The sequence below is a fragment of the Pseudonaja textilis genome, chromosome 4, assembly GCF_049901715.1.
Source record: "Pseudonaja textilis isolate UNSWEBS1 chromosome 4, rPseTex1.2, whole genome shotgun sequence".
Classification (NCBI taxonomy): Eukaryota; Metazoa; Chordata; class Lepidosauria; order Squamata; family Elapidae; genus Pseudonaja; species Pseudonaja textilis.
Window position 1 is genome coordinate 59021678 of NC_141993.1, and position 27336 is coordinate 59049013.

General features: G+C 35.1%; 2 long non-coding RNA genes across 2 annotated transcripts in view; one reads left to right on the forward strand and one right to left on the reverse strand.

Moving 5' to 3' along the window:
* The window catches only part of LOC148125852 (uncharacterized), a 104749-nt gene that overhangs the window by 70366 nt on the left and 7047 nt on the right, over positions 1-27336 (forward strand). Inside the window, exon 3 of the long non-coding RNA XR_015743568.1 lies at positions 1854-1895. This is a non-coding gene — a long non-coding RNA (uncharacterized LOC148125852). The remainder of the gene's footprint in view (positions 1-1853; positions 1896-27336) is intronic.
* LOC148125853 (uncharacterized) lies at positions 9087-12912 on the reverse strand. The gene is made up of 3 exons (XR_015743709.1): positions 12821-12912; positions 9644-9740; positions 9087-9161 (listed from the first exon to the last, which is right to left on the reverse strand). It is a non-coding gene; the product is annotated as an uncharacterized LOC148125853 (long non-coding RNA).

Consider the following 27336-nt stretch of genomic DNA (forward strand, 5'->3'; position numbering starts at 1 on the left):
ATAAATTGGAATATATGTAATATGTTACCGATAGACACCATGGTTTCTATAGAAACATGTAAATTAAGATTTTAGTTTTTCTTCATACTCTTTTTAATATTTGGGAACAGCTATTCCTCAGAAAATATGTCCCTTAGTAAATTTGTATATTGGTATCATACAGAATAATGGTGACAAAAGTTGCAAATATTGATGAGCGTATGGGAAAGAATACAAGTTGTGAAAACTAATTAACTTCATGACTAGTATATATTTTTAACAGAGATGACTATGTTAATTGCATTAAAATTTACATTTTAAAATAATATTAATATATTGCATTTGTGTAGACTTTTATTCTGGAGTTTGTTTTACTGATTTTTTTTACTTGTACAGTAGCCATTTGTAAATATAATAAAGCAATAGAATAAATAATAAAGAAGTAATTCTACATTTGCCCATCTATTCAACTTTTACAATCCTACATTTTTATTCATATTATCATTTCTTGCTATTTGCTGTAGAATTCTTCATCAATGCACATGTATTAAGTGTATGAATGTTTATGATAGACAGGTTAATGGTATTCATTAATTCATGTGTTCTTGACATGCATTTAGTTAGAGCCAAATGCATTTTTAGCAATTATCTTTGTGAATGTCTTTTACTCCAGTTCTTTGTATGATCTCATGACATCATTAATCATCTGATTTAAAGTTGTTCCAATTCAGTTTTGTTCACCTATTTCTATAAAATTCAGGTTGCTATGCTTCATTTCCACTTTGAATCAAGAACTTCAATTTGTCATAGTCAACATCCTATACCATGTTCCAAGTCTATGTGACCTTGTAAAATGAGAAACTCTTCTTCCATTTCATGGTGTCAGCTATCAATATTCCTTGTAGTTTTATTCCACCGTATTAAACATGCACCTCTAAAGTTCAATATTTTTTCTCCATATTTCACAACTGTCTTCCAGTCTGGGCACTTGTCATCTCATATCCAATTTGTCAAATAATTTCAGCTGTATCCATAGTGTGTTTTTAAAATCAATGTATAATTGATTTGTTGGTGCTTTCTTTGGGGCTTTTTGTGCTTTTTCTTCCATATAACGGCCTTTTTGAAGTCTGCATACAATGTAATTATCTTAGTTTTACATCATTCCTTTTGACATCACTGAGCCAGGGTTTTTAAAATATTTCTATCTTGTACTATACACAGTTTTGATGAAAAGGAAGGACATGGCTTTAGTGGTTTTTTTTTACTATTATCATTGTCTTCATCACCTCTTATGAGCTCATCATGTTCTCTGTCTGTGGATGCTTTGTAACTAAACAGCCTTGAAACTTGAGATTCTTTGTCATGTGGGAGAACTTAGATAAATATAGAAAACCATAACACAATATATTATATTGCTATTTTCTAGTCTCTAGCCACATTAGAATTTCCAGCTCACATTGCATTTTCTAAAAATATAATGAAAACCTTAATCCTCTTCAATTAACATATAGGTAAATTCATTATGAATTTACCAATGACCATAACATTCTTCTATTGATAGACCTTTTTCTTTCAAATTTACTATAGGCAATAATGCTGAACTTATGAATAAACTCATTACTATATCTAGGATGTCTAAAGCAACACTGTATGGTATACAATATAATTGGGGAAACTTTGTACTGGGCATTATGAAAAGCAATATTATTTAAAATAATTTTATTTACTTTTATCTTCCATATATCATAAAATATATCTAGATATACTGACATAAGCATTTTATGAAGTATTCTAATAGAAAACAGTTATAAAAGGATTGTAACTGAATGAATGTAAAATGTTTCATTTCCCAAATCTTTTTTTTTCCTTCACAGATGTACAATATATGGAGTTTAACAAAGTTGGATGAATTACAGGTAAGCAGTCTAACAGTCCACTGAGTCCAGTAAAAATTTGTTGCTAATAATTTGTTACCAGCATCAGAGTAGGCACAAATCTCATGAGGGAATGTCTATATACAAAATCATAGTGGCCATTAAGTATTATATGGTTTAGCCATGCTAATTCAGTGGCTTTGTACAAAATGCTATATCTGCCACACAGATTACTAGCATCATAAATAGGTTTCAGAGGACTACCTATCAAAGAAAATTTGGTGCTTGTGGAGAAGTAGTATTTTGCTAGGAAACCTGAACTAGACTGGGGATTGCAATTTTTAAAATTTCCTATGATCCTCCATATAAGTGAAAGCTGGACTTTGAAGAAGCAGGATGAGATTTTGTAGAAGATACCTGAGATACATCATGGGCAGACAAAAAACAAACAAATTAATCCAGAGTTATCATTTGAGGCACATATTATCTCACTTCACACACTATGTGAAGACCCAGCTCTCTAGAAAAGACCTTAATGCTGGGAAAGGTGAAATAGCCCTCAGTGGAATGATTTCTACAAGGAAGGAAATATGCAGTGGATACCCCAAGATTCTGTCTTAGGTCCAGTAGCCTTCAATATCTTCATAAACAATTTAAATGAGGGGATAGAAGGGGAAACTCATAAAACTTGCAGATGATACTAAGCTAGGGGCATTTTGACAGACTTGAAACCTGCGCCCTATACAACAAAATGCAATTCAATGGTGATACAACTAAGGTTTTACATTTAAGCAAGAAAAACCAAATGTACCGGTATAGAATAGGCCATACAGAGCTTAACAGCAATAACTGTGAGAGAGATCTAGGAGTCTTAATGGATAACTATTTAAATATGAACCAGTAGCCTGTGCTGCAGTTGCCAAAAAGGCTAATGTTGTATCAACAGAAGGATACTATCGAGATCATATGAAGTGTTAGTTCCACTTTATACTGCTTTGGTAAGACCACATTTAGAACCCTGTGTCCAATTTTGATCACAACAATACAAAAAACATGTTGAGATTCTAGAAGGAGTGCAGAGAAGAGGAAAAAAGACAATTAGAGAGCCGGAGGGTAAAACATACAGATGGTTGCAGGAATTGAGTATGTGTAGTCTAACAAAGAAAAGGATTAGAGATGACAAGATAGTGGTTTTCTAATAAATGAAAAGCTGTCTTAGGAAGAGGAGTCAACGTTTTCTCCAAAGCACTGATGATAGGACACGAAGTAATGGATGGAAATGTATCAAGAAGGAATGCAACCTACAACTGAGGAGAAATGTCCTGACAGGGGATTAACCAGAAAAGCTTGCCTCCAAATGTTGTGGATGTTCCATCACTGGAGGTTTTTAGGAAGAGATTGGATAACCATTTGTCCAGAATGGTATAGTTTCTCCTGCTTTGGCATAGGGGGGTGGGACTACATGACCTCCAAGGTTCCTTTCAACTCTCTTATTCTATATTCTGTGTTAGGGTCAGAAAACCAAGAAAGACAGATTGAGGTTCTTTTTTTTTTGAAATTTTTTTTTGGGTTTTCACAAAAACAACATACAAATAAAACATCTTTTTTGAAAATAGCATGGTCCCATCACTTCTTCATACAGACACAAAACTCAATTTCATGCTCATTTTTATATTCTATTCCATATCTTATTACCATTTTATATTTTCTACATAATTTTCCCCTCTTTTAATTTTTTCAACTTTGTTTTAATTATCTCAATTCAAATCATTATATTTATACTTTTGTCTGTCCTGTTACAATTTCACATTATCTTTTCTTATTAAGCAAATTTTTCCCTGTGGTTACCAATTAGAGTATGACACCTTTATATCCCTTAATTTTATCCATTCAAGCTCTTATTTAAGCTTCAATGTATAGCTTTAAGATTTTAGCATTCAATATAATACATAACTTCCAATCAAATTCTGCTTGGTACATTCTTAAAATAGACACTATATTCTTAAAAAGAAAAAATTATATATGTGTGTGTGTGTGTGTGTGTGTGTTTGTGTGTGTGTGTGTGTGTGTAAATAAAACACATTCCATTCCAATTTAATTCTATCATTAATATGCATTAAAATCTTAACATCTTTAACATTTCTTTTCAATCGAATATCATACTTCCTTGGGAACACTTACAAACTTTCCATAGTTAATTCTTTTTTTCCCATATTTCTCACTTATATTTTTATAAATACTAATAATTAAAAATGTTCCCTTTTAATTCTCTCAATCATTTTAATTCATTTATTTATTAACAAACATCCCACTGCAGTACAATAAATATTTTATCCATCATCATAGTTTCTAAGTTATTTCTATTTGTAATATAACAAAGCTATCTTATGTACCTTTGCAGAATCCCTTTTACAATTAAATTTTCACCCATTATCTCTAAACAAACTTATGGTTACAATCCTTATATCTTTTCCCTGTTTCTCCATTTCTTGTTTCTGTCTTTTACAACTTCTTTTCCTTGCCTTCTTCCCCGTCTTCTTCTCCCTCCCCTTTTTACCCCCTCGTCTCTCTACTTCTAACTCTCTCATCTGTAATCCCCTCGTCTGTTGCTTTCTCATATTATAGTTATCTTTCAAATTGTTCTTCTTCTTTTTGGTTGTTTTTTCTAATCTTAAACCTTTCACTCTCTTTCCCCCCTTTTCTTTTTTCCCTCAACTTAAAATTATTTGATCATTAAAGATGGCTTCTTCTGGTTTGAGCTTCTTCAGTGACAGACCGAAGCCTCCTCTCTCCTAGGCTTCAATCTTTGCTTGTCGCTGAAGTGCCCCGAGCCGGCTGGTTTTGGGGCTAAGCCACCCCATAGAGGTGGTGAAGATGGGGGAGACTGCCTGCAGGGTTGAGGAGAGCCGCATCTCTCCTCCCCAGCTGGCCATTACTTCCTTTCCTGAAGGCGGTTGTAGAGGTGGTCAGAAATGTCCACCACAAAGAATTCAACCGGAAAAGAATGTGCAGGAGGAAGATAAGAAGAGAAAGTTTTGGTTGACTGGGTCAAACAGCAAAAGCAACAAATAAGGTACCCTGGAATTTAAACTTAACAACATTGTTCCCAAAGAAGATTTTGAAGCTGCGAAGGAGAGAGAGAAGGGAAAGGATTAGGTTTTTTTTTCTTCCCTTCCTTATACTGACAGCTAAGAGACTTAAGCAAGAAACTGAAAAAAAATCCACTTTGACATTAATAGGCATCTAAGCTGAAAATAAAAGTCAAAGGGATAATAAAGATTTCTGGACATTTAAAAGTTTTTAAAAGCTGGAAAGGATTAAAAAAAAGAATAGAAGGGCAGGATCTGGAAAAATGAAGAAGATTGCCTGGAATTAAGGAATGGAACTGTAATTAAAAGGAACTTACAGTGAAATTTTAACAAGATTCCTCAAAGATACATTTTAATGGAAACTTGGTAACAAAATAATAGAACCCCAGGAAGAGAAAGTGGAAAAAAGAAGCAAGTAGAAACAGCCTTGGATTATTTGGATTACTTGGTGATTTTTGGATTTTGCATCTAGATGACTAAAATTAACTGGGTGGTTGTTTAAAAGTTTTTAAAATGGTATCACTCTTAGAAGAACTGAAAACGGAACTTAAAAAATGGAAAGAAAACACACAAGAAGGGAGAAGTTCTTTTGGCTTCGTGTTTCAATTCTTAAAAATGGAGATCTGGAACTATGAGAAGCAACAAGAAACGCTTGCAGAACAAGAAGATTGGGACAGATGGAGGTTCTTATAAGCAGTTCTTTATTGCTCCTCTCAATTTTTGCCAAAATAAGGCAGGCAACTTGCACCATTGCACACATTTTCTGGGAACTCCTACTAAACTGCAGTCTTAAATCTTTTTCTCCCACACAAACTACCTGAAATTCTTTTCCTCTTCTGGAATGCACTCCCCTTCTCCTGGGAATCCAGACTATATTCTGTCACAGAACGAAAGAGAAGAGGATGTATCCTTGATTCTGAGAAAGTAAGTGAGCTCCTTCCCAAGCCTACACCACTTTCAGAGGGTATAAATTCTGTCCACTATCAGATATACAATGTGCCTAAAGGGGGACTAGAAGTAATCATCTCCTGCTTTCTATGCTTTAACTGTTACACCAAACTGGCCCTTTTTAATTATCTTAATTATTGTGGCTTATATATGCCTCCAAACCAAGAATACTCCATTCTACCAGAACTAGCCTCCAGCAGACCGTAAGTTCCTGTACTGCTATACAGTGGTTCATCGATGAAGCTAAAACAGCCAGCTAAGTGCCACAATCATTAAAAAAGGGTAGGAATTTGTGGTAGGATTTTTTCCCCTACTTACTCCAGATACACCATGTCAAGTGAAAATGGATTTCATACTTATTTCTTTCAGAATATTCACACTTCACGACAGAATAACTGATATGAAGATGAATTATGTACAGTTAAATTTATTATGAACTGTGCAGTTATATATTGGTCCAACATTGCAGCCTGACATTTTGCAAGAAAAACTGGAAAATGATCTTCAAAGGCAAATTTGTTAGAAAGAGAATTTGGGCACCAGAAAAGAATTCTACCCGCTTAATTCTGCTTAAACTTTCTCATTATGTAACTCCTCTGAAAAGGTTGCAGCACCTCAGGGAACTATCATATGCTGAAATTGTGCCAAGATCTAGTTGAAGCACAAATCTTTTAATATTGCCCTGTAATCAAGAAAAGAAAAGCTGGACATTGGTGCTTGAAAGTTCAAGAATTGAAAAACTGTGAATATCATCTATTAATATTTTTCTCAGATTTAATTTGCTCCAATCCCTTCAGGAAAGATGACTAAACAGAATGTCACAAGAGAAAACTTTGAGGAAAAATGCCCATAAACAAACCTTTATTAACAATTCTGTTTTTTTGTCTAAATATGATCCATATATAGTGTAATACAAGATGGATCCCTAAATAACTGCAAATACTTATGGTCTAATGCTTATTCTCAAAACCTAAATAAGCCATAAAGTGTAATGCCAAGCAAAATGTTACCATTATTTTGCCTGTCAACCACACAGCTGCCCTTAATTGAATCTATTAACTTGAGATAATTTCAAGGACTAGATCTGAAAAGGTTACTAGCTTTGCTTTTTATACTGAGCAAGATTTTGGATTTAATTTTTCATAAAAAATCTTCACAGGAAATTTGTCCTTGATGTTATACTAGTCACATATAATACATAGTTCATAATTTCCAATTGTTGTAACTGCTAGTTGATTTTATTCTTCACATTAGTTCATTTATGAACATAATACATTGTGTTAGGACTGGCCCAAAATACAGGTTTGAGTCTTAAATATAAAGATAAGGATAGAAAATAGAGAGATAAAAATATAATATGGCCACCCATCTCATATACATGACTCTGGGCAGCTAACAATTAAAACCAAATAGAAACAAACTAAAACACAACCAGCGGTTAAAAACATAAACAACATAAACATAAAACATAAACATTAGGGCAGCTCTGGTGGTCTAGAAGTGGAGCTCTCACCTCACAATCAGGAGGTTGTGAGTTCGATCCTAGGTAGAGGCTAATATTTGGAATAGATTCTCCTGCTCAAGTAGGGACTTAGACTAGACCTCTAAGGTCATTTCCAACTCTGTTATTCTTTGAAATAAGACCACATAAATAGCAGCTGAGAATACCAGACAATAGAATAACCCACAGAATTGTGGCCCAGTCTTGAGAGCAAAGTTTTTAATGTGAAACCCAGAAGGCGACTTTTTCCTTGAAAATATTTCACTTCTAATCCAAGAAGCTTCTTCAGTTTTAAAAAAGTTCAGTTGCCTTCTGAAAAACTCCTTTGGGGCAACCATGATCTTCATCAGGAGTCTCCAACCTTGGCAACTTTAAGACTTTGCTGGCTGAGGAATTCTGGGAGTTGAAGTCCACAAGTCTTACAGTTGTCAAGGTTGGAGACGCCTGATGATTGAGAATCTCCTTAGACATTTTATTGTGAAAGTTCTTTATGAAAAGCCAGCAGGTTTGGAGTATCATCAGGGGATGATATTCCAAAAGACAGGAACTACAGCATAAAAGGCTGCCTTTCTGAATCCTGCCAGATGACATTCTCTTGTAGATGGGCCTCATAATATGTTTCTCCTGCATGATCAGACAGGAGATAATAATGATCTTCTACTTGATGGCTGTAGACCTATTAATTTATCTCCACCTTTATGATCTCCAAGGGGTGTTGTAGAAATTTTTTTTACAGGAAATACACAAGGCAGCACATAGCTACTTATGTTCTAGAAGCAGAAATTTCAAGAGGGGGAGTACTTCTGCTTAGGGAAATTTAGGAAATAAATAAAGTTGTCTTTCATGCCTAAGGCAGGACTAGAACTCACAGTCACCTGGTTTCTAGGGCAGCATCTTAACGACTACACCAAACAGATCCTTTTGTATTTATATGATTTTTCATATATTTTTCATGGCATACTGATTAATAAAGAGACCCATATAAAAATTTCTTCTGAGACAGACATTCAATTTCAGAGACTCTATCCATGGAATTATGTAGAAGAATTGAGCTCTATAAAGAGGAATCACTATATTAATTTAATAAATAATAATGACAAGTATACAAGTTTTCTAGCAGAATCTGTCTTAAAGTGGACTTCAAGAGCCTGGCTCCTAACTTTTCATGTTCCATTAACCAGGATATAATAGTTGAATTCTTAGTTTTTTTCAGCATTGGCAATCCAACTGATTAATTGTTGATTATAATGATTTTAATACAACTATGATCACTTTACAAAGTATTATATTCTGGCTTTTTAAAATAATCTGATTGTATGAATATTTCTTGTTACATATGATTGTGACTAATAATTTTAAAATTGAATCTAAATGCTGTTCTTACTATACATACGCACCCATGATTATGAAACCATAGATAAAGTTGTTTCTCAAATATCCATAGATGGCACATTCTGACAGCTTTGGACACTTCATATATGCTTTTTTAATTAAGAGTATGCTTAATTTTATATAAGTTGTTGAATGTTAAAATGTCACTCTTCTCTGAATCTTGATATACCTTTTGGGTTCTAAGCAAGATTAAGCAAGAAAAAAAAGAATATTCATAGCAAAGAATAATAGGGTTTAAAGTGGAATATGAATGGATTATTTTATTGTGAAAAGAAATGTACACTACATATTATAGTAGGAAGTTGTCCTTTAATTCCAAGCATGTGCATCACTATCTTCAATCAATGCTTTCAAAATCCTTTTATACCACAGTCCTGCCTTCGATAGAAGGAAGAAAATTCCATTAAGCATTAGAGCTTCCAATCAAGTAAAAGTATAAAATTACAGTTAGGACAATGTAAATCCATGCTTAAGATAGATGGCTGGCACAGGCATTAAAGACTGGTAGGAAATCCACATTTTTACACAGAATATCAAGAGTTAGTAGAATCTGGAAGAGCTGAACATTATTGATAATGGGTTCAATTAGGGAATTCACTGATAGTAACACCTAGTGGTGTTCAGATTTTTTTTATTACCAGTTCTATGAGACTGCACTTCTATGTCAGTGCTGGTGAGTAAAACAGCTGAGGTGCGGCAATCCACTCTGCTGTGCAAATCAGCTGAGCTAAAAATAAGGAAATATAGGACAGGAAATGGCAGGGGCTGAGTGGGTGGGGACAACTATTCACTGGAGCTACCAGTTCTCTAGAACCAGTGCGAACCAGCAGCATCCCATTACTGGTAATACCCCTATTTACCCAAAACTGAAGATTGCTTTTGGTTTGTTTCATCCAATCTTCCTTTCCATTCCAAACTTCTTTTAGCCAGCCTTAGTAGGGAAAGCATCTTTTATACCTATGCAATTAAAAAAAAACAGTGGGTCTTATATTTTGTCTTAAGTAAGTTTGTAATCTACAGATCCAGATAAACAATTACTGCATCACTTTATTGTCTCCAAACAAACTAAGATTAATGCAGATAACTATCTTATTGAATAGTTAAAATAGGTAACCTTCCCAATTTCTTCTGCTCTACATTTCATTATTGCCTCCTTTCCCAAAGCCTTACCTTTGCTTTCTGTCAATTATTTTCAATAAAGTTCTCAGAATCTTATACATTTATTTAGAATAGATTGATAGGAGTGTTGTGCATAAAACTTATTTGCCTTGAAGTGCTCTTAAAAACATTTTAGTGTTTCATTTTGAAAAGAACCATAGGTACAGGGGCACATTTAAGTATTCTCAATTAGAAATTACAATATAGTATTCTTAAGGCAGGAATAGGGAATGGTTTTCATTGCAAGATAACAAATCTGTATTAAATAATGCTCATTAGGATAATGGAGACATTAATCATGGATCTCAAATGGATCAAAAATTGTCAGCCCTTCAAAACAGTACAGATAACAAGTACAAACTAAAAATACTAATATTACCTTTATTGTAAGGTTACAGTAACAGAATTTTGCAAGTCTGAAAGCACTTCTCCCTTCCATTACATTTATTTTTAGAGAAAAGTCCCTTCTGGGATGCTTCCCATCCTTATCTCCTTCTATGGGCTGAGATATGCAAAAGTTGTCTGGGTTATGGCTCTTCTTCCAGTCTACAAGTCATTTTCATATTCCATTATGCAAATTAAGTGTTCCTAAATATAACCCACAGTACATTTTGTGTTATTAAACTTTTAGTATTGAGAAGGCAAGCCTCCTTGCCTTTCAGAAAGGACCCAGATTTGCCAAGGAGTTCTTGGTTTCCATGGTAAGCATGAGCTTGTCTGAAGTCCCATATATAGCTAGACACAATCCAGTCAATTTCCGTACAATCTCCTCTTCCTTAGGGAGATTATGGAAAAAGTAGTGGGGAATCAGTGCTAGATGACATAATTGAACTTTCATGTCAAGATGTTAAATATATACAAATACATAAGTCTTTCAAAAAGCTAAAATGCATGAAGAAAAAGAAAGGGTAGTTCTTCTGAAAGGACCATATTTTGTTGTTCATTATATTTTATTAATTGATTCTTGGTAAAAGTCTTGCATTCATCTTTCCACATGTTAGAATTGATGGTGGACAAAAAAGAAATTACCTGCAAAGCTTATTGTATTTGTTTATATTCAACTCAAAGTTCATATTGTCTACCTGACAGCATAGACGGAAGAGTGAATTTGGCATACAGAGCCAGCAAGCCTGGGTCCATTCCTTTCTCATTTCAATTCTTGGCAATATCAAGTATTTACACAGGGGAAGATAAATGTAGATAAAAAATAAGAACTGAAATAAATGTGCACAATGTACACTTTTCAAGCATTCATTCAATTTTTATCTAGATTTCAATAGCCTTTTTATAGCACAACCTCCAAAGTCTATAAGCAATTGCATTTGACAACCACAACACTAAAAGGATTCTTCACATTAGTCCTTGGAAGAAGAACCACAAAAACAAGAAAATAAAATTTCTGAAAGAATAAAGGGAAGAAAGAAAAAACAACGTATCTATACAGTAAATGCATATATGCCTAAAGATGACTTGATTAAAATCTAGTCCCCTGTATCTATATTTGCCTAATTTATATAACTATAAAAGTATAATTACTACCAGTTGTGAGAAAATTTAATGTACAGACATATAGCTATATTTATCTGGAAAATACAACCTCTCCTTTCTGAAAAGAAAATGAAATGAAACAGCTGCTAGCACTGTAAATAACAGGTAATACATCTGTTCTCCTAAGTGTAAGTTTTACTAGGTTAGTCCTCTGTGAAGATTTGGCTATAGTACTAGTTCATGCTGCTTATGTGATAGGTAAGAAGGTGTGGGGAGAGACCTATCATAATTGAAGGGCGTTTTATTAAACAAGCATTGTAAATGGAATGAGTAATCTTCAAAAACAGTGAACCAATTCAAGTCTGACTGACAATGGAATTCCTCCTCTTGACTGACATTTAATTTGGAATCAATCTTCTTTTGAGATATTTCCTTTAGCAGTAAAGAGAAAGATGATTTAAACTGGAATAGACAAACAAGGCATGTCTTTATTTCAGAAAATGTGTGTGCAGGGGAGGAGGGAGAAGTCATTGTCATTGTCACAAGAATATAGACCTGTCTTTGCATCTTCCAGTTCTTTATGGTGAGACTTTCCCAGTTTCAAAACTATGTCTCAGGTTAGGCCATGTAGATAGTTTTGCACAAGATAATAAATTATCTGCCATTTCAGATTTTTAGAAAAAGTCTGCATTTATGTATATGTTTATGTTATCTACATATTGCCTTGCCCTGCCCCAAAAGTACCAAAGCAGTACACAACAATCAAATACACTTGTATCAAATGCAATAATACATAGAACCAATAATTCTGTGTTAAAAAATACAATTTTAAATAGTTCTAAAAATCTACATTAAAAGTTTATCTTAAGAACTTTCTGTTATTCATTATCACCTTCAGAGGCATTTTCCCCATCATAGGGAAAGACAGAATTCATTTCACACTATAGTTTTTAAGCAATCTTCTTGCAATATTCATAGTTCTGAGAAAATAAACTTTTCTTTTTAGAAAGCATAGAAATCCTCACTGGCCTTTAAATGTTGCTCTCTTCCCATCTATGAAAGCAAAGTTAAAAGTATGTGGGAAATGCCTCCTGAGAACAGCAGCAGTATGATGAAATTAGAGGATTTTTCCCCCAAGGGATCAGCTTGGGTGGTGGATGATTAAATGTATAGAACACAGAACTTTCCCAACAATTGTCACAGTATAATGACTGGTTGAAAAAATAAAGATGTTTGAAAAAAATACAGTTGATTAAGTTATAACAAAAGGTTTGTAGGTGTATTGCACCATGAAATGATGGCTCTATAATTTCTTATTTTAACCTGATAAAAACTAATTGGACAAGCATCTCACATGTGAACTGGGAAAACAAAATTGATACTTAGCTTACTAGGAAAGGTGACACTGTTAGTGACATTTCTAACAAAGATCCACTTTGAAAATGACAGCTGCAGCCTTTATAGGAGATTCTGCTTTCTTCTTTGTCAAGTTCTAACATTGTGGCTCCCAAAGAGGATTAGAATGAAACAGGAGCAGTCTGAAAGGCCACATCTTTCAAACATGCAACGCAGGGGAAAAAAAAAAGCTTTGATCATTGTTAGTTTGCCAATTTTTCTAATATCTTACACACCTCAAATCTAAAAGAATGCTTTTTATTATTAATTTATTCAATTTCTTTAGTAGGCCATCTCAGTCCAACCGACTTTCTATATGTTACCTAAATAGAGAAGAGTGTCATATATTGCAAAATAGGACATAGTCATCCTCTTTGTTTTATGTCAAGGCAACTTTGAAGTTACTCCTGACTTTGTCCACCACATTTCCCCTTGTCCCTATCCAATAACATTTTGACACCAACTTCACCTGTAGAAATCCTTTGTATCATATAGTCAAATACAAGATAAAAGAGCCAAACAGTAGATAAATGTTTAATAATTTTTAATTTTTTTTTCAATCATAAGCTTCCCAAAGATATATTCCTAGTCATTATGAAACAGGTGGTTAGACTAGGTGAACACTAACTTTATTGTCTACAATAAAGATGATATCTGAATTCTCTAAATAATCCATGACTTTGATCCTATCTTTGCCATTGTCCCATAAGGTCTATTATTGCCTTCTTTTTCTTCCACTAGTTGCTGAAACAAAAGCTATTTTAACTACAGATGAACCTTAAATATATTTTTCTAAATTTCAACTTTTACTTAATGCTTCTCAAAACATCCAAAGATTTGGAATTATTTTACAATCTGACTGATATACTGATTATTATATAAAACAATAAGACAATTGGAAATTTTTGGACTATGTTTTTTTACTTATAAGCTCTTATAAGTATAATATGAATTATACATATAATATGTGTAAATATTTTTAATCTGTAATGAAAACCGAAAATAAAATGGCTATGTACAAAAGAATAAGCTAAAATGATCTATATTATGCACATGTCTGTTGCTTGTATGCTGATACACTTTTGATAAAAATCTTAGTCATTGGATGTTCTTCTGCACAGAAGAGATGAGAAAAATGGGACATAATTTATGGCTAAATATTCTATTATCTTATTAGAGCTATTTTACAGACTATGGAGGTAAATTTATTAATAGTCCCTCTATGACCTATAACACTGATCTGGCATCAAAAGAAGCATCTGCTAGATCAAAGGCCTTTCTACCTGGAGAAGAGTAACTTATTTAAAGTTATTTCTTTTCCTTAAACTTATTTCCTTTTTCATATTTTTCATGTCTCTACAAAATTAATATAATCCAGTATTCTGGAGATAATATTCCTTTTTGCATCCTCAAAATAAGGTATAATGAAGCTGAGACTGAAATGTGTGTGAAGTGGCATCAGATCTCAGCTTAACAGAACTATTTTTTTGACAAATTTTCATTGTGGTTATTTATTGTTATATAAGAAAAAAACTAAGATGAAATCATTGCCCTTTACCTTTCTCTCAAGGAAAACCCTAAGGGATGACTTGATTCATTTATAAAAAAATATCCCTTAAAATGATTAAATGCCTAGCATAGCACTATTGGCTGCCACTTAAAAAAATCTTAAGCATACTATTCCTATGGTTAAATGAAAAAAGTTAACTTAAATTGTGCTTTATGTGAATTAATATTAAAGCTAAGGAATGACTTGCTAAGGAAAGGATGAATGAAACACTAATTATTAACTTTTAAGCACGTGGTGGTTTCTGAACTTTTTATCAGCTGAACTTTTCAGGACAACGTAGTATTAATATCTAAGAAATTCCTTGACAACTTTTAGCCCAGTGGGTGTTCCGACCCAATCTGCTTCCAAGAAAGCAAACACAAGATAAAGGCAGAAGTATAATCTGTTTAAGTTTCAGCTAAGAATCCTGTTTCTTCACAGATAAAAGGCTGCTTCCAGCTAATTAGCTCCAACAAGAAAGAGCCTTGCCAAGTTTTTTCAAGTCTGACAAAAAACAACATATAAGAAATAATTTACAAGAGTCTTCAAATACCAACTGTAATGTCCATGAGGCCAACTTCAAAACTTCTTTGCCTTCTGCAAAGAAGATTAGTTTCACAGCTGGCTTTTATCTTCTTGAAGAATGGGCCATTACCTTGTAGCCTTACTCCTGAGTCGCCCATGCTGTTGTAACTGTTTTTTCTTCTGACCAATCCTTCGTGCACACGCACTTGGCACAGGCTCCTCGGGAACCTCATCACTGCTACCAGCCCCCACAATCTCTGAAGGCAGCAGTCCACTCCCTAATGGTCCTGGCCCGTCATCTGAATCCTCACTCTCCTCAGCCATCTGCACCTGCTGCCGGCTAACCACAACAGTGGGTCATATTTTCTTATTTAAGCAGAGAAACATTGAAAGGACAACTTGGACACCATGTCATTCGGAAGAGGCAGTTTTATTGTCTGATGTTCTTCCTGAAATGGTTTACAGCAGGTTTATCATTGCTATATAAATGGAGGAATTAATTAGGTAGAGGTTGTAAATTCCCTACTGTGACCTTTCCATTCATACAACAGAAATCAACAATTTCTCCAGGGAATAGAAATGCATGACAGTGAGGGCAGACTTTGGCCCGTATTAGCAGAAATATTACACCATACAAGTCATGTATTTTGCCTTACTCTTTATCTGTTGAGGCCTTATTTTAGGTGGCAGGTATGTTGAAGTACAGGCCTATTGTTGGACTCAAATATTGGGCTCAATTGTGGTCATAATCAAATATTTATTGGGATAATAACCATATTGAGATTGAAATGGAAGAATCTTTCCTTGACCAATTAAAACCATACTCAAGAAAATATGTGACTCAGATAGCTGATCTCCAATTCTTTATCCATTTTTAGCAATAGATAAAATTGCATCATAATGGTCATTGCTCTTTCCATTATATGAGTGAAGATGACTTGTAGCTCTATCATAATAGTGTTTCAATCCTTCATACCTACTCAATGTCTTTTGGTGATCAGTTAGAGAAGATGTCAAAGCCTTCTTATAGCATTGAAATCAAATATGATATGAGGTTATAGCTGCTATTGTAATACTTTTATTTTCAGATTACTGAACTGGAAAGAATATCAGTTATTCAGCTTGATGGGTATTGACAGTTAGTCTGTCACTTCTCCTCTTGGAAGATAGCATGCTTCTCAAGTGAAAAGATTTAGCCAACACACATTTATTTTTGTTCAGTATAATACATAATTATACCAATTAATAAAAGCTAAAAGGACTGTATACATTTCATATAAAATCAACTGAACTTAAATGTGCTTGCTAAATCACATTCACAGTAAAATGTTTACAGTGCCCACTAAAATAAGCTAAAGTAATCATGCAAACAGTGGAGCATTGCATACTATTCAATAAGAAACTATTTTGTAATTTCTCCAGTATTCAATTATATGTCATGATAAGTTTCTAAACATAAAATCCTGCCTAACCCTAATCCAATTTCCAATCAGTGATAATATGACGTTGTCAAGCTAAGCTGAAGGACATAGAACAATCTAGTCAGGTTCAGTTTTTTTTTTTTTTTTTGCTTACATACAATGGACAGAATCTTGCTAGACTAAAATCTTACCACTCTTACTCTAACTGGTATACCCTGGGACATTTTAGGGAGTGACTATCCTTACTCTCCTCTGTCTCCTATTCTGCTCTGATCTGTTTCACTGCAATCCATCACACAAGCTCCCCTTTCTATTAAGTACCAGTTCTCCCTCTCCCTCTCCCTCTCCCTCTGTCTCTGTCTCTGTCTTTGTCTCTGTCTCTGTCTCTCTCTTTCTCTCTTTCTCTCTTTCTCTCTCTCACACACACAAACTATACTGTTTCAGTAGTTCTTCTTTCTAAAGGATATTCTCCAATATATGCTGTCATACTCGCCTTCCATCTGATATAGTAGTTATATTCTAATTTTACTTGCATACTAACATTAAAGACACTGGTGGCAACAACAAAACTGGTAGGGAGCAATTTAATATTTCACACATTCTCTTGGAAGCTTTCTATTACTTAGAACATGTTGCCAAATTGGGTTAAGTTGCAGTGTTATTCTTTGATCCCTCACATCTAGAAGCAACTGCTTCACTTTAACTCATTTATAGGGGCAACTCTGAGAAAGCTGAAAACTGGTGTGGGAGGATGCAGCAGCACAATGTATGTTCTTTTCAGCTGATGCCTCTGTTAGTCCTTGCTGTTTGAACGTGTCATCTACCAGCAGTATTTATTTACTGGACAATTAATAGTTTCTGCCCATGGAGATTTTCAGTCATCCAAATTGGAAAAATGGAAAAACTTGGAATCACAAAAACTTTAGCTGGGTAAATGCAATAATAAAAGTAAATAGAAGTATTGTAAAGATAATTTTTAAATAATATCTGAAATATAAATATAGACATGAACATCCTAACAATAACATCAGAATCAAAGAGACTACATATTAAAAAACAGTGAAATCTATTCAGCTAGGATTTTCTCAGATGTAAATTATGGAGGAGACTATTAATTACTGGTTCAGATATATGGGTTAACTTTGCAACATTAAAGAATATGTTAGCATTGTATGACCTGGAAAGTTACAAACAAGATCAGGATAAGGTGCAGTGTAATGCACTAAATTTATTCAAAGGAGAACTAAAGAGATGAAGTAAAAGATAAAAGATATTGTGAAAACTGAAGCAAAAAATGTACTTCTAAGACTTCAAATAAGAAAACTACCAAATGGTGTTTTTAAAAAAGCTATTAGAGTGGCCAAGAAAAGATCAAGATAAAAGCCTTAGGCAATCAGAACACATGACAACAGGGCACAGCCTTTCATATCAAACAAAAAAGACAAGGAAAGATAATCAAGAATGACACCAAATGGAAAAATATTGTAAGAAAAGAAAAATAAGATTTTAAAAGAAGCTTAATAAAATCATTGGAAAATATAGAATGAAATTAATTATGAAGACTTCTAATAGTGGCCTCTGAAAATAAAAGTAGGTGGAGAACCTACAGTGTAACCAGCATTGTAATAGAGGTTGCTCAAATTGTGAATTGCATTCGGATGTTTTATCTGAGGAGCATTAGCAAAGTATAAATGACTCTTAGAAAAATAGCAAAAAGCAAACTATTCAGTGGATGTTGGATCTTTTGAGCCTAGAAAAACAAATCTACATCTATTAAACAGGGCTCTCACAATGTTTTGAAAATAAAAACCTGAAACGTAGATAGGAAGAAAAACTCATAAACAAAAATTCTGGGCTCATTAATCAATAGATGTTAAATGTCCAGCAATTTTACTTCCCCCCCCGCCAAAAAAAAATTAAAGCGGAAAAAACAAGGAAGAAACTTAACGTGAATAAAAATAAAACATGGTGTGCTTGTTGCAGAATTTAATTGAAAAAAATCCGTTGCCTTTCAAAATCAGATATACTGATATATACTGGCCTAATCCTCAGATAATATACTGACTTTCACAAGAATAATTTATAAAATAACAGATGGTGATGAATTTACATGAATAAGGAAGTGTGAGGAATTTTTGTTTTACTTTTTTATTATAGATTGTATGTGGATAAGTTGCATTTTTTAAAAAGGATGCCCAAGCTCTTTGTAGGCATATTTTTATTTATGTATTTATTTTTCACATTTTTAAACTGTTCATTTTCCTGAGAGTGGGACTCTGGGCAGTGTACAGTAAAATCTTAAAAGATAAACAAGTATCAAAAAGTTAAAATTTGAGGAGGCAAGGATGAAAGCCATAGTGGGTTGGGCTCTCAGACCACCAGACAGTCTCATGGCTGTTTACTCTTCTGTGCTCCCCAAATGAGCCTTCAGAGTCATATTTTGACTCCTATCTTAAATCTTGAATGGGCTCTAGAAAATTCAAATCCATGTGTAGTTTTGCTTTGGAAACCTTTTCTTTCAGCCTCTGACATTTTTGTTGATAGTTTCCTGATAACATAGTCTGAGTCCTGGGTCAGTCAGTTTCACATTTGCTGGGATGGTGCTCTTGGAAGAGATGGAATAGCTTTCTCCATATAGTCATGCTATTTAAAGAAAGAGCACTGTGGATTTAGAAGTGTGAAGGAACTCTAAAGATGTGTAACCATATCCATGAAGGTGAGGTATCACTGAAGTGTCATGATTAATGGATCAGCTCCACTCCCAAATACAGAGGTTATCTGAATAATTTTGGATCAATCATTCTTTCTTTCAGACCTGTAGAAAATGTAGTAAATAATGTTTTATATGCTAACAATAAATTCTTGGAGGAAAAGGCAGAGTACTTGCAAATATAGAAATAAATATCTTCCAAGAAGAGTGATCACATACATAGTTGAACACATGCAGTTTTGAAATCGTACAGTTGCATCTGTATAAAATGCTTTCAGTTGACTGTGGAGATCAAAGGAAGAACCAGCTGATCTGATCTGACTTTGCCTTCAATAAAAGTGATTTGAAGTCATGATCCTCAATAGAGAAATATATTCTCAGAGGACTAAGTGTACTAAAATTGAAGGAGTTGTATAAATTGAGCCTGGAGAAAAGAGTATTAAGATACGATGCGATTGTACTATCTAAATATTTAAAGGGCCATAACATAGGTGATAGAGCATTTTTATTCTGTTGCTACAGGAAGTAACAGCTGAATCCACAATTTCAATTTACCAGAAAGATTTCAATTAAATAATAGGATTTATTTATGAAAATGGCCATTTATTAGGAAAGCTGAAACTATACATTTATAAAAAATCTGCTGCACTTCTTTGTAATTATTGTCATTCAATTTATTACAAAGAATTTGTTTTTGCTCTTTCTTTCAAAAGAGAATATTTTGATCAAATTATCATTGGGTTAGTATAATGTTCTTGAAATAACTCAGTTACAAGATGATCAAGAAACATGTGAAAATATGTTGTCTTTCATTGCATAATGATTTTTACAGAGATCAGCAGTGTCCCTACATTTCAGTGAAATCCAAAAGGAAAATTTCACGAAGGAATTCACATTATACTTTAAGATTGGAGCTAGGCATGCTACAGACTGATGCAGAGATGTTACCATAGAAAGCAACAACACATGAAGTAATACATTTGTAACATCAAATAAGAAAGCAAGTTACAAAACGCACCAAGCTAAATTTTCAAGCATTCTGAAAATCGGTCAGATTCCCTCCCAGTTGACTGGTTTGAATGGCAGCCAAGTTTCCTTCTTCAGGCCAAGGTTTTCAGTTATAAGTTTCAGAGATGGCAAATAAATAAACACTCTTCAGTTGAGGGCAGATATAAAGTACAGGTACACTGAATATTGTCCTATCTTGATCTCCATTTTATCCCAGTGTCATTCTTCAATGAGAAGATGAGAGTCTGATTAACAATACTGTAATATAACTTTGAGGGTCATTGTTTGTCAACTGCAGATTTTGATCAACATTTAAATATCATTGTAGTTATAGAACAGGTGGGTGAACTTTTGCAAATTCATTGATTAATTTCTGCTGCATTTACCTGGATTGATTTGCTGACCACTGAATTTGCTTGCTGACTTGATTATATTGTTTGGATTATTTAGTACTTACCAGTATTTATCTTTGTATATTGATTTTATTGAAAACAGTGTACAATTTGGATTAGATAAAGGGAACATTAAAAGGGATGAAAAGGATATTAAAGTGAGCTAACCAATTTCTGTTTGGTTCAGTTGTTTTAGTTTAAGGTTTGTAGTCTTTATGAAAAATATTCCCTGATTATATGAGCAAAATAAAATATGCTTATTTCTGCTTCATTAACATTTGAAATAGCTTTATGCTATTTCCTTTCATTGGAAGTATTGAATTAGTTTGTAGTGAGCCTGTACTGTTCAATAATTGTAACTACTGTTGTGCTTGGGAAAATTGAACTATATTCCATCATAACCTTTGAAACCTATGCAATTTTTCTTATAATCAACGCAATGAATTGTACTTTTCCCTTTTATTATCTAGAATTTGGTTACTAGTCAGTTAATATCTTTTTTCCTTATCTTGTATAGCAAGGAGACAATTCTGCTGCATAGACTCATTGAGATTCTATGTGGCCATGACTATGAGAGAGATCAGCAGTTTAAAAATAGGAAACATAAATAAGCAAATAAATAAATAAATGATTCTCTACTATGACATCCAACAACAATTATGTTCAGCTCAATAATTTTATAGTGAGGTTTCTCGTAGGGATTAAAAAAGATGAATGGCAAGTCCCCATAAGCTTTTGAAATAGTTAATACAGTGTCATTATCCTTGTATATTCTCCGGAACAATTTTGTTTCCACAACTAGATTTTGAATATTTATTTTCCTTTATTCAAGGAGCCAGCATTAAGACCAGGGATGGGATTCTGCTGGTTCTGCCCAGTTCTATAGAACCAGTTGTTATGAACGAGTAAATCAGGCCTCTGGCTGGCCCTGCTCCTCTCCACCTGGTTTTCTGCTCCCTGCCCAGTAAGTCTCTATCAGGTATGTGCAACATCGTGCACATACATGACAGCCTGCATTTGCCTGCCTTCCAGGCCAGCCATTGCTGCCGGCCTAAATGCTTCCAAGACCCTGGCCCCTACCTTCAGGAAACTGCTCCTGTCTGCACAGGAAAGCCTGCAAGTCGTACTAGCCCCTCCCCCACTCTCCTCGGGCCTCTCGTGGCCATCTCCAGAGTTCCCTGGGCCTCTCACAGCCATCTCCAGGGCTCCCTGGGCTTCTCGTGCCCATCTCCAGGCCTCCCGGGCCTCCCACGGCCATCTCTGGGGCTCCCTGGCCCTTGCCCAGCCTACTTACCTGCTCCCCATCTCCAGGCTTGGCTTCCTGGCTAAGCCACCACACGGTGCTCTCCCAACCACATAGCAGTGATGGCAGCGAGGCCTTGAGCACCCTTCCCCCCAGCCCTCCCAAAGTACCTTCATGTGCAGTGGCAGCAGTGGACCTGCTGGCTACCGCTGCTGCATGTGCAGGTACTTTGGGAGGGCCAAGGGGGTGATCAAGGCCCCACTGCCCCCACCACCACATGTGGAGGCACTTTGACTTGGGAAGCAAGCATGCACAGGGAAGGGCTCCAGTGCTGAGATCTCCCATTTGTTTCCCTCGCAGGCCAGGGCAGCTTGGGAAGCAAGCGGGAGATCGTGGCACCAACCAGAGCCCTTCCCCATGCTTGCTTGCTTCCCTCGCAGGCCAGGATGCCACCCACAGAGGTGTTTGGGGAGGGCTACGGCAGGGGCAGGTGATCAAGGACCTGCTGCTGCCATCACCATTGCACTAAAAGGTGCTTTGCCTTTGGGAGGACCGGGGTGGGGGTGGGAGTGCTCAACACCTTGCTGCCACCGTTGCATGGAGGTGCTTTGCTTTTGGGAGGACTGCAGCCGCACGCCACCCCCCACCCTCCCTTTCTTCCTTTTCCCTCCACCTGCTGCTGACTGGAGCTCGCCAGATCATTCTGTTCATCCCAGACCAGGGTGTGTGTGTGTGTGTGTGTGTGTGTGTGAGAGAGAGAGAGAGAGAGAGAGAGAGAGAGAGAGAGAGAGAGAAACAGAGAGAGAAGGAGGGAGGGAGGGGGAGAGAGAGAGAAGAAAAGAAAAGAAAACAAGAAAGAGCAAGAAAAAAGAAGGGAGAGAAAGAGAAAAAGTATTCCATCAATTTGGAATAATGGTAGGAAAATCCAGTGATTTATCAGTCATGTCTAACCAGCTATCACTTAGCCTAACTGTTGATCAGTATATCTATTGCATGTGTAGATAGGAACTAGAGTTAGAATGAGAAACCACAGAGTTAGGCTTGTCCAGATGCAAATTTGATAAAACATAATTGGAATGTGCCTACAGGTTGGGAATAAAGTAAGCTGAAGACAATTTTTGCTTGCTTACTTATTTGGTTTCTATAACCACTTATCTCAATCCAACTGACTCTGATCATGTTGTTGTACATTCAGATCTTTTTAATAGAACAGCTGAAGTGTTTTCCACCCTCTGTAACAGGTCTTATAGAAAAACCCTTAGATAGGTGATTCAGAACTATAACATAGTAAGTAGTATTGAACACCTGTGACAGGTGCTAGTTTGATTAGATTCTCATTTACAATGCAGAAAGCATTTATTACAATCATTAATTGAACAGAGCTCTTGGGTACCTACCATTTTTTTTGTAGAAATCTAAGTTAGTCAACATCTAATTATCAGTCAGCATTCTCTAGTTTACTTGGGCTATGGACCATAACAAATGCTGTTCCTGTCTGCTAATTAATTGTGGTCTCAGCAGCACACCAGAATAGAATAGTATTGCATTTAGTTTTTCCATTCTAAAGGTGAAATGTATCTAGTGCTTGGTGCTTACACCAGCAGAATGCTTTTTGCAGAATTAAAATCTTAAATTTAAATACATTGAATGTTTTAGGCATTTGATTGCAAAACTTTAAATATTACTGTAGTTAACATAGATATTAGACAAATCACAGCAATTATAATACAAATGGTAAAAGATTAAGTAAATCCTACTTACACTGTTTGTAAAACTGCATATCTTTTGATGGCTTTCTCATAAAATGTGGTGTATTATATATTATTGTTCTTTAAAAAACACACAAATCCAGCTGGTCTTTTATGTAAATGTCTTCTTTTGGGGGTCACATATTTTTTTTGAAGTAATGTTGAAAATGTTTAATGCAATTTATGTTCAACTAAATTAGAGTTGTAGCTTAAGTCTAAACTACTAAACTGTGATAGAATCATAATGCCACAAAATTGGAATGAACCAAAATTACCAGGAAGAATGCCTCATCACTACACATACATACCCACTGCAATTTTCAAAAATAAACACAACAGATATACAGTATATCAGGTAATAAAGATGGAATAGTCCCATCCCATTAAGTTTACATTAAAACTCTGAGATAACAGGCAGGAGCAGAAACATTTAACTGTCCATAGGGAGTGGCTTAAAGAGAGAGAATAAGGGGAAAAAACAGATCCTGGGAGGTAAAGGTGAGTATCTTCTGAGAGTGGCTTCAGACAAGTAAAGGAATTTTCCCTATTAGGAGAAGTATTACCACCTGGAATACACATAAGGAGCAGCAGAGCTAGATACAAATTAGAATTCTTTTATTGATTTATTTTATGGATTGATCTGAACCATTCTTTTATATCCTAAATCCTATTTGTTCTCTCTTTCTCTGATGTATGCCTGTATGCCAATTCAGGCAATTTCCCATTGCCTTTTTCCCCATTGTCTCCAACTGTTAATTCTCATAATAAACACTTTCAACATTGCCAACTTTAATAGACTCTGAAAAGCATACAGCCTTTACCCCAAATCTATAAAAACAGATAAAACCTAAAATCACACAAACAGCCTGGATTACAATGAACTAAAAATGACACAAACAAAATAAAACAGTGCCCACCCGTAAAACAACAATACATTAACCCCAGGCCTGAGATCAAAGCTAGGTTTTCAAAGCTTTCTAGATCCTAGGAGAGAGAGAACTATCCTTAGCGCTGGGAGATGCAGGGGTGGGATTCTGCAGGTTCACACCTATTCGCTATAACTGATGTTAACATTCTAAGCAGTTTGGAAAACTGGTTGTTAGAAGAAATTACTGGCCTAATCCTGTAAGGAAGGCAGGAAGGAAACATTCTAGTGTTGCTTACAGAAACTGCCTCTCCATTAACGCTTATTACATTATTGGCAGGACTAGACTTCCTGTATCAGGAACGTCTCTGGAGTTATTTTTTCCTCCTTTGCTGGTACTTTGCTTGTGTGGAGTGACCATTCAAAGTTACGATGGCACTGAAAAAAGTGACTTATGACCGCTTTTCACACTTACAACTGTTGCAGCATCTCCACAGTCATGAGAGGCCAGGCAAGGAGATGCAAGCTTCGATGTGAGTGATGTTGAGTTGACCACGCCAGCCAGTCACATGACCACCAAGCCACACCCACCAACTAAGCCACGCCTACAGAACCAGTTGTTAAAAAATTTGAATTCCACCCCTGGGGAGATGTTGTTCCAGAGGGTGGAGGCCATGGCAGAGAAAAACACATAAGATGACCATGTTTAATGTAGGGGACCAGGAATACATTCATTCTGCTAGAGTGTACTGGTTGGGCCAAACCAGTTGGAGTTAAGCAGTCTCAGAGATCCAGGCCCTGTGCCATATATGGTAATAAACAGCACTGATTGTAGCCAGAAGCCATGTAGCAATCAATGCAGATTTATGTAGTCTATAGGTTCAGAGCAGGTGAACGTGTTTTATAAACAGAAAAGCAACAATCAATAATTTTATGTTTTATAAACATAAAAGCAATAAATAATAATTCAACACTTTTCTTCTATCAAGATTCAACATCTTCAAAACAGCATGCCACTCAATATAATAGGCTGTCCAATCATTGCAATGAAAAACTGAATTAATATCACAGTAGAGTTTATTTTAAAATAATTTAAATAAATATGTCACTATTGTTGAATTTAAATTCCAGAGACTTGATTCAAAAGTAGTTACATTGATTATTACATTATGAAAATACTTCAGTTAATTTGTAGCACCTCTCCCTTAAAAAATAAATAAATCCTACTTTAGAACCAAATAATAGAAACAATTCTGTTGTCTGTCCCGGTTTTTTGGAATAATTTATTTCTTTTTCTCCACCCATAAACCTTGATATAAAATGGGTATATTCAGATGAGGCAGTTCTTTACATGGAAAATTTCCAATTGAAATACTTATTAAATATGCAAGAACTTCCTGCTGAGATAAATGTAATTTCTACTGACTCAACCAGAGGCAGAATGTCTTTTTAGTTTGCATGAAGAACTTTTTGTTTCCAAGAATAGTCATTTTCCCTGAGTTTTGGCAGCAAATTTCTCAATGGATGCCATTTGCTTGAAAAATATAATCCAAGTACAAAGCTCAGGGTTTAAACATCTTCCAAAATGATCTGTCTGTCTATCATCTATTCTCTCCCCCCTCCCTTATTTCATAATATAATAGTGTAATATAATATTAAATAATATAATGAATCTCAGATAAGATGCAAGTGAATGGTTATGTTGGTATAGAAAATGACATATTTTTAGCATATGAAATATTATGTATATTCTGAGTTCTGAGGTTTGACAAAATACAGCAAGCAAGAATCTTCTTGTGAACTATATCAACTTTTCTTTTTATTCTTAGCCTAAAATGGGTAGAAAGATTTTTTCAGGAAGACAACTAAATGAGCAAAATTTAGCTAATGCAGACAAACTTACCTTCCTTTGCTTTCCTCCAGTGTCTGTGGAGAATGGACTGCAATCAATTTTATTACCTAATTGTTCCATTACTCCAAAATTAACACTCTCCCTGCTGAGGCTAAGATGATGATGTGACTATCTGACCATGTAGCTGTTATTAACTTCTCCAAATAATTAATCTAGGATTCAGTTAGGCTTAGCAAACAAGCCTTTTATTGATATAAAACATGAATCTTTTTATTTATTTTTTCGAATCCTCTTCTCTCTCTAGATTTTTGGACTGGGTAAGGAAATCTCACTTTGTGTTATATGTCAGTTGTTCAGCAGCCCAAATTTGTCACTTCCAATTTTGCCATCCTTGTGTCTCTTACTGTCCAATTTCCCCAAAACCAATCTCCATGAGCTGTTTAGTCCAGTTCCAACTCTCCTTCTCTTTTGAGACTATTAAAACTTCTTACCTGATTCTTTTTCCAATCACAGCTTGCTGTCCAAAAATGTAGTTTGCATGGCTGGAAGTCACAGGACAGGATAGAGGGTTATGTTTACTTCTTTAGCTTGTCACTTGATCAGATGTCCTGGTAAAAATGTTGTCTTCTCTGTAAACTATGAATAATACACCAACCACACTAAAATGGCTGCATAAAATGGAGACATAAAATGGAGAAAATACTGGAGGAATGGGGAAGAAAAGGTATATGAAATACGAAACATGTTTTCATCTTTTGTATCTCTTCAATGAATCCTTCAGAAGGCTGTAGTAACTGCTGGGAAAACCTTCAAATATGTCCTTCTAAAAAGGCTACAATGTGATGTAGTGAATTATTCGAATTCATTCCACTTCCAGGTCCAATGGAGCAGAGGCAACTGAGATCTAATTCTGCCAGTACTTTATCTCCAGAAGCCAATGTATTAACTGTTTTGCAGAATAATTAGGCAATATGGAGATGAGGCAGAGGGACAAGCCCTTGTAGATTTATGAATGTCCTTTGAGTTGCCTTGGTGCTCTTTGCACCTGACATCTATCTTCAGTGCTTGCCTTGGTGTTAGATCTGCTATTATAGACTAAAACACTGAAAAGTGTTGTTAGACTCATCTGGCTATCATAGATTAATAGGGCTCTCAGCTATAACATCCATTGTGAATGATAGTAACGGAGGTCACAAAAC